The 9,113-nt window shown below is 48.8% G+C and overlaps 1 non-coding gene across 1 annotated transcript; it reads left to right on the forward strand.

The window, feature by feature from the left end:
- Positions 1-300: 300 nt before the first annotated feature.
- Positions 301-442, forward strand: LOC149364247 (U4 spliceosomal RNA). The gene has a single exon (XR_016289305.1). It is a non-coding gene; the product is annotated as a U4 spliceosomal RNA (small nuclear RNA).
- The last annotated feature ends 8,671 nt before the right edge of the window (positions 443-9,113 follow it).

The following is a 9,113-nucleotide window of genomic DNA, read 5'->3' on the forward strand; positions in this document are numbered from 1 at the left end:
TGTCCTTAGTCCGGGACTTCATCATCATCATCACCACTGGCGTAAGCTGCTGCCCTTGCACATTTGGGTGCGCAGACCTGTTTGCAGACTACTTGAGCTTATTAACTCGGAAAATTTTCTCCTGCTGTGTTGTTCTCACTAAAGATTTTATGTAAGCAGAATATAATAACAGTTCTTTGCTAACCTCGTCTCTTTATGTCAAGGAATATGGTTGCCTCGATTGTTGATGATATGTGTTTAACCCGCTCAAGTTAGAGGCATGGCGAGAAGGACGTCTCGGCACTGCAGCTGTGTCAGGTCAGCTTTGCGCAGAGGCAGTGTCGCATCCCATGAAGTCTCGACTGAGGAGCGACTATTGCTAGTTGAAAACTTTTCCCAATACCCCGCCTGGACGACGTGAAATACCGTCGGCCGAGGCAATTTTTGGCTGGCCCTCCGGGGCCTCGCAACCGAATACAAAAAAAGACATCAATGGAGACGACATGCCCACCAGCCCTGTTGGTGCACTCTCCTTACCTGGGCCTTCATACTTTGCCCACAACCTCGGGCGCTTGTCATGGTCGTGCGTCACAAAGGAGAGAGGGGTCTATGTTTAATGGTACGGCAAAACAGAGCTGACAGAGAGAGAGAAAAATTACCGACGATTACGTTACTTCCTAATGCGAAATTTGAGCGCAGCAAATAAGCTGTTTCACCTTTTCGATAGTGAGTCAACCCCAGCTGCGGAGTTGGTTTCAGGGACAACGCCGCCGATGCCGACACAAACAATATGATACCCTCGCTTCCGCAGCGCTAAGAACCAGGTCTAGCCGTGGGAAGGTGGTCACGTATTCGTCGACGTGCCGGGGCCTACGTGAAATAACCGGCGCGTCGGCAACTGAAGAGCACCCTATCCGCCACACAAGAACAGGGGGGGGGGGACCCTTTCCTCCTCTTTCTGCATGGCGGCGACGGTGTTCTATGCAGTCACGTTATCTTGACTCTCTAGCGGCGTCAGCGGCATCCAGCGGTATCAGTCGGTCGCTGCTAGCTGGTTACGAGGCCGACGACAACGCCGACGACGACGCGAAACCCAGGAACGGACGCCAAAGAGCTGCGCTCTAAAAAAGATCAATGAACAACGTACCACCAGCCCTGTTGGTGCACCCTACCTACCTAGGCCTTAATACTTTGCCCACAACTTCGGGCGCCTGTCATGACCATGCGTCTTAATGCAGGCTGCGGCGCCACAAAGGAGAGAGGGTCTATCTCCACGGAGAGAGATCAGTCGGGCTGGTTGGTTTATGTTGAATGGTACGACTAAACAGCGCTGACGGACTGGATGTAAGAAGCTGCGCATGTGTCTGCCTCGTCTTCTTCCGTCCCGTCCGTCAACGCTGTTTAGTCGTACCATTCTATCTCCACCATAGCGGGAAGTGATTGACCCCTTCAGTCTACCACTCCCTGCTTTGTTTAGCAGGAATTGGCCGACGCCATTGGCTGGAATGGGGGTCCTTTGACGGGGAAAAGCCGCTGCGTTCTTGAGCTGTATCCCAATTTAGAAACGTAACGTAGTACGTATCAACCAGCCCTCCTCCTCCCCCTTCGTCCCCTGACCAAAGCCAGATAAACCCGAACTCGTTATTTGTGTTCTCGGTCAGGGCCGATTTCCCAACGACGGAAGGAACAATAATCTGATCTTTGAAACCGAACGCGGATTAGTGCGTCAATGGAGGATGGAAGTTCTCGTCGACAAGAAAGTCGTTGGCGTTCCTTCGTCACGCTGATCGAGTGTGATGAATGACGACCATGCTATAATGGCGTGCAGGAATCGCGAGGCGGGTGAGTGGCCTTTTTTCTTTCTTTTTTTTTCTGCGTACCTCGTTGTCGCTTCGGGTCTTGTGCGGTAATCACGGCTAACTCGTGGGAGAGTTAGGAGCAACAAAGTCGCGCGCGCGCGCTGGCATTCGGCCGAGCTCGACAGGTCACACGAAGCAATCAGTGACCTCTGGCCGATTATTTTCCCGGATCATTTATAGCTCTCCATGTACCTCTTCCATCACTGTCGTCGCTTCTTATTACATTTCCACTTTGGCAGGCGGCTACGAAAAGAAAAAAAAAGATAAATAAGCCAAGGGGAAAGGTCGCAATTACGAGCAGCAAATCACAGTGTAGGCGTTGTCGATTGCGGGAGAAGAATCTTTGGCTCGGTGAAAAAAAACACACTATTTGCAAGCCAGATCATACTGCAATGAATCCATCTGAATCCAATGAATCCATTATTATGGATCGCCCAACCAGCAACGCTTCTGGAATCCATCTGTTATATAAGGTTAAAGCGACAGCGTACAAAAACAACAAAATCTCCGATCATAACTTAAGAGCCCGAGAATGACGGCGGTTCCGCTTTTTCCCTCAGCAAGGATTATTAATAGAACAGAATTATTTCGGAAACAGAAATTCGGATTTAATTTTATTCTATCATCTCTCACAGTGCAATGGCAACGCTATAGAGGTGCGTGGAACTTGAAATGTCGAACCTGAAATTGGGAACCTGAAATTGGGGAACCTTGGTGGCTAGTAGGAGAGTATCGCGAAAACATGTTGGTTGATCGCAACTGCATGCAGGTTAGCGCATTATACCGAATATAATAAATAAACAAATAAACACAAGAAGAAGAAAAAGGCGCATTTCTCAGAAGTACAATGGCTTGGTTTATGGGGATTTAACGTCCCAAAGCGACTATGAGAGGCGCCGTTGTGGAGGGCTCCGGAAATTCCGATCACCTGGGGTTCTTCAACATGAACTGACTTCGCACAGTACTACACGGACCGATGGAGACGTCATGTAGAATAGGTTTTCGAATGCCATGCTGTGCAGTAACGTCCGGATATGAACTTCCGAGCACGCCCTCATGAACAGCTGCTATACGTAACGGGGTTGCGCCTACATGAAATCGCTGTAGCCTGTGAGGTGTGAGCGCCAACGCTATAAAGATTTCTTCTCAAAAAACAAGCTTGCCTCTTGTTGGGACGGCGTGGCAGCCGCGCTTTCTGCCCAGAAAGCGACTTCCGCGTTCTGCCCAATTCTAACGTGGAACCCGGGGTGGTATTCTCCCGGTGTCGCCTTTTGCGACATGTCGCATTCGCTCTTCGCTGATTGGCTCGAGCCGCGGTGACGGCGGCGTGACGACACGGACCCGCCTTCCTGCTACGTCATCGTGACGTCGCCCCAATTTACTACGCTTAGTCGAACAACGGAATGCGCTGAAGCGATTCGCGCGGGCGACGGGCTACCGTTAGCGTACGAACGCAATCGGCAGTTGCGGCTTTTGCGCCCTTGGCGTGAAAACATGGCGACGTCCTTTCTAGCGAGAGCCGCCCGCTTCAGCCAATTCAGCAGTCCTTGCGATTCCGGTCGGCATGTTTACCGGCAACTACTGTTGTTGTTACTTTTCGCTATGACTTACCTTGCTTCGACGATAAAGTTTAAGCTGCAATTCAGTCTAGTTTTTTAGATACGCTCTCGATTCTGGAGCGCGCAAGCCTAATGGGACCTCCAGCTACACTGCTACCGTCTGCAACTGCCCGAAACGCAGCCGAAACCTAGCACAACCGTCCGGAACGAAATAAAAATAGATTTGGAGCTTTTTCGCGGTGTTTTATAGACTTAAATGAAGTAAAGTGAGTTTATATTAAATTTGCAAATGTTTTTTTTGAACATTAGACGTCATGTGATGGCAAATATTCTTGCTATAAAAGATACGAAACTACTGCTGCTAGTGGATCAGCAGTGGTAAATTGTCGCTTCTCGGAGTGAATGAATGCACCGCAGACGAAAGTGCCGGCGGCTTTTTCCGTTTCTTCGAGCATCTGTAAGCACTTTTTTAGGCCCCGCCCATATGCGACCACTGATCTCCACTAGGTGGCTGGATGCCGCATTCCCGCTTTCCAAGACGAGCGCGAGTGAAGCCACCGGAAGTTGGACCGCTTGTCCCGGAAGTCGGGTGTCTGCTGTGTATTTCAATGCAAAAAGTCGCGACTTTCGCCCTTTCGTTCTCAGTTTTTTGCGCTGTTGTCGAGTAATGTCTGCTGTTATATGAAAAGAACAAGCAAGCTGAACGCGAGAAATGTGAGCATTGTGTGCAGAACCCTGTAATTTCTGCGAAAGCGAAGAAAACAGGCATGCAGGTCTCACCCTGCCTCGGCAAAGGGGTACGTGCGTAAAGGAGAAGTTATGGAATGATGATGAGGCTAGGTCTTCTTAAAACCGAATTTTCGTGCAGCAAAGAAAAGGCACAGCGCGAGAGGAATGACTGACAAGAAAGACGAATGCTGCAGTGCGCGTGAGAAGCGCTGTTAGAAGTCAAATGCACCAAGCACCACGAATTAAAGCCCATTCAGGCTTATCTTGCTCCAATACGAATCAGTACATGACATGCTCCGTCGAAAAAGCAGTACCATACCTTATGGAGGCGCTAATGTGAACCAACCGAACACCGTCGACACCTCACAAGATAAGTAGCCTAGCCCTCGCTCCTTCGCTAAATATAATTCGGCAAAATGGTCGCTGCGAAGTAAGCTTCCTGGTGAATGTTTCAACCTATTCTTTCTTATATTTATCCCCCATTGAAAGCATAACTTGGGCTTGAGCGTGGGAACAAGCATCACAGTAAAGAGCAGAGTTGGCGAAGCTAGGCAAACGGGACGACACCGAGCCGAGTAAACGAGGCTCCATACTTGCTGCGTGTAGCGACGTCCTGTCGTCTGCTAGTGTAGTCCCATTGAGATGCAATGGGCCCTTATTTTCGAAACGTCTTTCCCGAAGACTTCGCTGGTCTCCTCACTCAGTTGATGACGCAACAGGTAGGCATTGTCATGTAAAAAGACGAGAACGACGAAAAGACGAGATGCTAAGTAGGAAAACAAAACTGGAACTGAAAAACCGTGCTGAGGTCCGATTTCATGCACTGCCAAAGGCTGACTTCCGGGACAAGGCCACTTACTTCCGGTGGCTTCACTTTCGGGTGCCTGATGCGGCATCCAGCTCCCCTAGTGGAGATCAGTGTATGCGACATGTCGCAAAAGGCGACACCGGCAGAATACCACCCCCGATGCCACACATATTCAAAACAAGCATGCGTGATGAACGAACGCAACGCGCTTTTTAAGTTGCTATTTTTTTAGAAACGCGTACAGGAAGCGTCTAACGCTGCGATAAGCTTCCCTGCTTTGATGAGAACGGAAACTTTCAAAAGCGTGGATCTATATTCAGTGTTTCCTAACATAAGTATAAGTAGACACATTAATACACGTTACCCATAAGCAGTTTGTAGCAGCTTAGCGTTTCTTTATCGCAATTTATGCACCGCAGGATGGTGGCTGATTAACCCCAATAAAGAAGTTAAATAAGCCGGATGGCCTATGAAACCAACTGCTCGATGATACGCTTTATACCGTGGCCCATTTGCAAGCTGTCGTGCCTCCCTTGCATCCTGTCCTTAAAACCTTAATGAGATGCGCGTTCGATAATACTCATTTGCAAAATTCTCGCGTTCATAAAACCTAGTAATTTCCGTAAGCACCTTAGGCCGTAAGCCGCGGTATTCTTCTACCCGCGTAAACGCGTTCGGCAAGGTTATGAAACGCGTATACTGCCAAAGACTGCCCTGTTTATCTCGGTAAGCAATTAGCCGCGCAAATCCTATTAAACCTTTACCCCTCAGACGGCTTGCGCGATCAGTGATGCTCTATTTGAAAACTAAAACCTCCCCGTCATGAAGGCTTTGTGCACGTGTTGTAAATGCTGCCGCAAAGCCCATACTTAGAAGTTTGCTCTGCTACACGGATACTGGCTTTTCAGGGCTTGTAGTGGTGGTTTGTTGATAATAAGCTATCAAGCGGGCTCTGTCCACAGTTTGAACGCTCTAAGCAACATAGCTCAGCTTACGGGAGTCTAACTAACTGGCTTTGAACGATGCAGGTCTTAGTCTATTATGAACAAAGACACTCTCGACGTCGCCCAAGGAGCTAATTTAAATATGAAAAGGTTCTTTTCGCTAGAACCATCAGCGTGTAGTAGGACGATATGTACACTTAGGAACACAGAAGAATGTTGCCAAACACAGTTTTTACAGAGTTATCCTAAATTACGCTTTCAGCATTTTAAAGAAGATTAATGATGACCGCTACGACAAAGCTGCTTCCGCACGTATAGTTTATGCTACCTGACGAAAACAGAGGAAAAACGACTACCGTCGTGAATCTTGCAATAAAATAAACTTTATTAATTAACTTTTCAATCACTGCAGGTAGCGGGGATGTTTGCATCCAATAGTTTGAAGCCACTTTATTCCGAGACCATTGAGTTCAGTATATTTCTCATAGCAGGCCCTCGCTGTGAGATAATCGCATCCAAATTTCTCTCTCAATAAGTGTAAATACGCATCCAATACGCTGATTACCAGCGTAAACTTCGTTCTTGGTGCGACGAAGATGTTGCGCACTCTAAGGAAAAAAAGATGCCCAGGCTTAGCTTGGTTAAAAGGCAAGAATGCGTTGCATATTGCGCGGTCTTTTTGCGCGAGGTATTGCTTGGCGGCACTCGATTTTCTCAGCAGCTTTTCCTCCGTGACGTATGGATGGATGGATGGATGCATAGGAGCGCCCCCTTTGAAACGGGGCGGTGGCAACGCCACCATGCTCAGCCGTCTTTTTTTTTTCGCTTTTTCCTTTCTTTTTTTCCTTTTTTTCACGTGGTTTGGTGACGCCACGTCACCACGTGACGTGACGTCACCAAACCACGTGACGTCAGGTCACGTGGTTTGGTGGCTGTCCGGCCGCGCCCAAGGGCTGAACTGAGTGATTGCAATATGCTACGCATAAAAGGGACTAAATTGCAGCTGTGCATAGGTTGTAATGTGCAGCTGCACATTACAACCTGTTAAAAACAAATATAGAAGGCCGAGGTTCATTTCGTTGTTTGTTACTGATGGGCAGCGGCGACAGGGAATTGACTGCTTGCCACTCACCGTTTCGCTAAGTGTCGCCGATACTTACACAGCACCACATCAGCTCGTAAACAAACTGCAACGAAATGAAACTACTTGCTTAACCCTAACTTTTACAACTCACATTCGACACGTATTGAAGCTACTCGTATTTTGTTTACGTAACTGCACAGCTGTCGGTCGCTTGGGTTCCACGAAGCATTTCTCTCACGCAAAAGAGTCTATGCCCCTCGTCACGGACAGCAGCGGTGCTCTCACTGGCCTTAGACGACATTCTGCGCTTCAAAAATCGAGTACTATTGCAGTCGTGGTCCTCTCGCGCAATTTTCACGTGCAACGCAGCACGCGAAAATCCCCCTACAGTCAGTGTTTCCTAGAGCTCTTCGATTTCATCTCTCGCTCGCCGACGCGCCTTAGTGCACGGCTTCTCCCTCTTACCCCTCTACCCGCCGTGGTGGCTCAGTGGTTAGGGCACTCGTTTACTGAGCCGGAGGACCCGAGTTCGATTGAAGCGCAAATTGCTCCGTGCGCTGTGCGGCGTGAGCGCATGTTGAAGAACCCAGGATGGTCTAAATTTCCGGAGCCCTCCACTACAGCGCCCCTCATAGCCCATTCGCCAATTCCGAACGTTAAACGTTTAACCACACAATTTACAAGACGGTCTAAATTAATGCGGAGCCCTCCACTACAGCGCCCCCCAGCCCATTCGTCGATTCCGGACGTTAAGCGTTGAACCTTGGAATATACAAATTTTCGTACCACTCTCCTCGCACACCAGCACCTAGGTCGACACGCGCGCCACCTCTCGACGATGCCGCGAAACGAAATGCAGATGCATGCTGCCGCAGGGAGGGCGGTTGCGTTCTACCCTAGCAATACAGTGCTCTAGAAGGCTTGGGAAGTAAGCTCCACAGGTGAGGCATCAGTCGGTGCTTTTAGCTGAATTGCCTCACCTGACTATTTTGCTCCATAGTTAGGGCTATATAGCCGTGGAAAAAAAAAATCGAGTGATGAGGAACCGAGACTTCCGTCTGTCGGGACAGTTTGTTGATACCGAGTACTTAGAGAAGACATAGAAGAACGGAAGAGCACGTAGGTTATCCAGGTTAGCAAACATTAAAGGAAGCATTAAAAGAAAAAAAGCGTAAAAAAAGAAGAACGGAAGTTAGTGTTTCTTTTTCGCTATTATTCCTCGCCGATTCCCATGCAAAGTGAAAAGATCTTGAAGCTTTGGTGTGAAATTTTTCAGCATGCCAAGATAATTGTCTACGTAACGAAATAGCTTGACAACATGCTTGCCCTCTTGACACGCTTCCGTTCGTGTCCTCTTCTATTGTTCCTCTTTCCTGCCCCCGTCTGTTTTCCCGTCGTTTATTTTGGGTATCCAACGAAAGGTTGCACCCGATCCACACTTAAGAATTCATGCAAAAGCGTGCACTAGTAGAAGCTAAAGCTCCGCAAACGTGTCACGGCGGGCTCTACGAGCTGTGGGTAGTCTAAGTTGTTTCTTGGATACCTCGACCAGAATTTGGACGTGACTCTAGGCTTCCAAGTCATTTTTGACGGCTCAGCGGAGCAGCTATCTGTTATTCCAACATGCGGTTACTCTTGCAACAGGGAATTTTTACAGCACTTATTTCTTTAGTTTCACCTTTGTTCTGCTGATAAGGCCTCTGGAGCCTTGGTCTCTTGTCTATGCTTCACTGAAGACATCGAACTCATTACCAGCGGCAATGAAACCTCTGGTATTGCGGTTGCTTGTTTTCAGCTTAACAGTTCCCGAAACTTGTCTCCTACTCAGTGTTTGGAAGCGGCCATTCTACGGCGACTAACGGCTGGGACGAAGGTCACTTTCGGCGGACCTGGCCTTTAGAAGGCCTTCTCCGTTCGGAAGCTGTAAAGGAAGGAAACTTTTACTACCCGTCGCGGTCGTATACGAGACACCGGCTCGGACAGTTTCTTTACGATTGGTTGCCGGGGATCAGCTCGAGCTTTTTCCTCGACCCGGGGAGATTGATGCCCTTGGCTTAGCTGTTCCACGGGCTCTGCACTTTATCTCCGCTGTGCCAACACTGCGGCTGGTCGCGAGGCGGCGCTCTCTCTCTCTGTCAGACGTAGCACCGC

The sequence above is a fragment of the Amblyomma mixtum genome, chromosome 2 (genome assembly GCF_055824585.1).
Source record: "Amblyomma mixtum isolate Tamu chromosome 2, ASM5582458v1, whole genome shotgun sequence".
NCBI lineage: Eukaryota > Metazoa > Arthropoda > Arachnida > Ixodida > Ixodidae > Amblyomma > Amblyomma mixtum.